The following is a 4167-nucleotide window of genomic DNA, read 5'->3' as shown; positions in this document are numbered from 1 at the left end:
AAAAAGAGAGAGGGAGAGAGAAAGAAAAAAATAGAATTTATAGGTTTATCTAACACTGATAATTTTGGAAATATATGAACTTTGATCAAGGAAGTGTTTGTTCTAATAGAATAAATTTTTGTCAGTGAACTTTTGTGGAGTTGTTAGAATCTTGTTTTGTAATTTGTTGACAGGGATGAGATGAGGAGATATGTTCATAGAATTTTGATTTTTAATTATCAGAATGTATTTTAACTATATTTGATATGTAAGTGTTCAACTGTTTTCACCATTATTATTTTAGCAACACAGATTAAATTGTACATTGCACTGTCAACTCAGGAAATGATCATTTATGTTCTTGTTATTAATATTAAAATGTGGCATGTTATAACTTGTCAAGTGACCTAAACGTTTTGTGCACGTGTGTGTGTATGGCACTGATACAGAGTAGAATAAAAATATACTTCAGTACTCCAAAATCAATCAAAGAAACTATTGCCCCTTCCTAAGGGTCAGGGTATGTAAGAAAAAATGTTACTCAGTTTGCTGATTTCATATTTTTCAGTTCTAAAATGGTGAATTCAGGTCTTCTATAAACTATCTTTATTAGCAAAAAACCCCCAAATATATGTGCTATATAAAATTTTTAGAAATATATAAAAATGCATTAATATCTGTCAGTATTTTTTGAAGTACAAGCAATATAAAATAGGAACTTTGAAAATAACATAGATAACTTATTTCTATGTCAGTTAGAGTACTGCATTCCTCTATGCCACCATCTTGACCGGAACCTAGAGCAGTATTTCTTAGTGAGGGATGCACTGTCTCCAGAACCCAGAGAGGCCTACCAGGCACTACGGTTTTTAAAATTTCTTTCCTGGGGGAGTCAGCTGTTCCACACCCCTGGCTCAGGTGATGGCAGTGACCACTGGGTGAGTCTGTGAACCTAGTAGAGATCCTATAGGTCAGACTTTATTTAGTTCATTACCTGACACTTGATAGGCTCCATTTGAACAGAAGGCAATGATGAGACTTCAGGGTCAGGTATCAATGTCAACTCATGTCCTTTGTCCAACAGTCTTCAAAGCCTCTTGGTTCTCCTCTCTCCAGGTACGACTGTTGACAGGGTAACAGTTTACCCTGAGTAAACAGTTGTAGGTCCTTTCTGAGAAGCAACCATCACACCTTGATGTTACCACAGTTTTTCAGAGTTCTTCCTCTTGGGAGCCTGGCCACCTCTTCAGTCAGTGGGTACTGGATTTGAAAATGTGTTCAGGTTAGGAAACTTAGCAGAGGACCTTGACTTCTTTTTGGGGTGACCATTGTCAGCCTCTTGCTCCTCTATTCTTGCTTTTTTCCCCCATGTACTTGTTCAGAAGCACACTCATAGGCTGCCTATTTTGGGGCACAAGCAATAGAATGGAATTTTTGAGTAGAATATAGAAATTATAGAATTTCTATAAATAATTTCCAGAGCTTGGTGTAGGTGCAGACCTCTTGGTTGTGCCTCTGACTTTGCTAGTTATTGCCTTACTATATTAAGGTGACATAGCTTTCTGAATTCTGGCATTTATGTATTCTTTGCCTCTATTGCTTTGGGGCTCATAATCCTCATGTATTCTAACAAGTGCAGCTCTGTGGCTACTTCTCTCATCAGCCCTGGTCTGCAGGGGAGAGACTACTGAGCCTCTTAGCACCAGCACGTTCCTTACAATGTGCACTCTGCAGCCTTCATGGGTAGGGCTTTTGGACTCACAGTCTCTCCCATCAGTATGCCACCCCTCTTAACCATTTTATTTTCTCTACCACACTCCAGGAAAACACAGGCATTTTTACTTCTATCAGAGTGGGCTGTAGTATTGTAAGAGTCCCCTATTATATACAATAGAATATTATTCAGCTGTAAAAAAAGGAAATGCAGCCATTTGCAACAACATGGATGGTTTTATGCTAAGTGAAATATGTAAGACAGAGAAAGACAAATAAATACTGTGTGATCTCACTTACGTATGCAATATAAAAAAACAGACTCACAGATACAGAGAACAGATTGGTGATTGCCAGAGGCAGAGAGGGTGGGGGCTGGGAGAAATGGGTGAAGGTGATCAAAAGGTACAAATTTCCAATCATAAGTAAGTTCTGGGATGTAATATGCAGCTTAGTGACCACGATTAACAATACCGTATCTTATATTTGAAAGTTACTACAAGATTAGATCTTAGATGTTCTCATTATAAGAAAAAATTGTAATTATGTGAGATGATGGAGGTTAAATAAACTTATTATGGCAATCATTTTGAAATATGTACACATATGAAATCATTATATTCTATACCCTAAAATAATGTAATGTTATGTCAGTAAAAAAGAGTAATCTGTATTATCCACCTCCCAAAGATGTCCTCATCCCTGCAACCTGTGAATACGTTACTTTATATGGCAAAAGGAACTTTACAGATATGATTAAGTTAACTTAATTAAGATAAGGATGGGGAGATTGTCCTTAATATTGCAATGTGATCACAAGGGTCTTCATTAGTGAGAGGTGGAGGCAGGAGGGTCAGAGAGAGGGAGAAATTTGAAGACGGAGGAAGGGACCATGCTCCAAAGAATGCAGGTGGCTTGTGGAAGCTGAAGAAGTTAAGGAAGCAAATATTCCCCTAGTCTTCAGAAGGAACAAAGCCTTGATAACACCTCTACTTTAGCAAAAGTGATCCACTTTTGGACTTCTCATCTCCATAACTATATGATATGAAATTTATGTCATTTTAAGCCACTATAGTTTGTGGCTGGTTGTTACAGCAGCAACAGGGAAATATTGTAATATACCACCCTAACAGTGAGTTTGCTCCTTCCTTGGGGACCCCTCCTAGTGTGGTAAATCCTATGTCTCAAAAGTGCCTCCAGTCAGTGAGTGAATCCTTCCTTACCAGCCTTGCACTTTGATCAAGCACACTTACAACTCAATCCCAGGGTTCTTCAGTTCTTGCTGGTAACTGCTAGGTAATTCTTGCCATTCCTTCTGGGGTTATATCTTCCTCTTTTCTTGACCCCAGCATATGCCAAGCTGAGTTATGCAGGTGGCCAGGCAGTCAGGAGAGGAGATGGGAGCATCGCCTTAGGGAAACCTCTGTCTTGCCTGTGGAGGAGAAGCTTCTGCTGTGTCTTCCTACATCGGGGAACAGCTGGTCCTCCCTGTGGAGGTGGGCCAGCTCTGCAAGCCTTTGGGGGAAGGTGGGTGTCTGCAGAACAAAAATCCTGGGGACATCTACCCAGATATCCCTGTCCCATATTCCAGGGTTTGATATTTTCCCAGCCAGATCTCTTGGCTTAGCTCCACTGACTTGCTTTGACTATTTAGATGTAATCATATGAATTCAAGGAAAGCACTGCAAGAGTCAGCAAAGTTATGTGTTGTACATAGTAGAATCAATAAATATTGATAAAATAAAGAGGAATAAAACCCTATGAAGTTTCTAAAAGCAATAGGCATTCTCAAAGAAAAACTGAGGACAGGTTTTAGAGCCACCAATCCTGTTATTTATTATTAAAATCTCTTTGGAGCTCCGCAACTCTATCAAACGCTGAATGTGGTCCACAGCTGTGTTTACTTTTCCACTGCACGAGATAAGCTTCCAAAGGGCCCCTCTGTTTCCTCACTTAGTGTAGCTGTTTGTCACCATCCTCAGGGTTATGTTATTCTTCTACATAGTATTAATACAACTTAGTAAAAACCAACCAACGCTCTTTGTAGGGTCCCCCCCCAATTTTTCAAATACCTGAGTCACTGTACTAGTAAGGGCCTCCCTTTCCACTAGGTCAACTGTAGTGAAATGTTCAGCAATTAGGCTACCATCTATGCCAGGGACTATTGTGCCCTAAATTCCATTTGGGATGGAGTTGCTCTTGTTAGTTGGGTGGTGAGTGAGCCAGTCCTGAAACCTCATAACACTGTCTCTTTTCTTGGACCACTTCTGGTATCACCTGTATTTTCTAAGAAGATGCCATCTTGATATTATACATGGAAGAGATTTACTGAGGAAAATGCCTGTTTAGGATACAGGGAGGCGAAGCAGAAACAAGTTGGAGAATCTTTAGACTGAAGTGCATAGTCTGTGGAAGGAGAGAGGGAAAGAAGAAATGACTGTATAGGAAGATCCTCACACTGCAGCATGGTCCTGA

This window comes from Phyllostomus discolor, chromosome 5 (assembly GCF_004126475.2).
Source record: "Phyllostomus discolor isolate MPI-MPIP mPhyDis1 chromosome 5, mPhyDis1.pri.v3, whole genome shotgun sequence".
Classification (NCBI taxonomy): Eukaryota; Metazoa; Chordata; class Mammalia; order Chiroptera; family Phyllostomidae; genus Phyllostomus; species Phyllostomus discolor.
Note: the sequence above shows the minus strand (reverse complement) of the source record.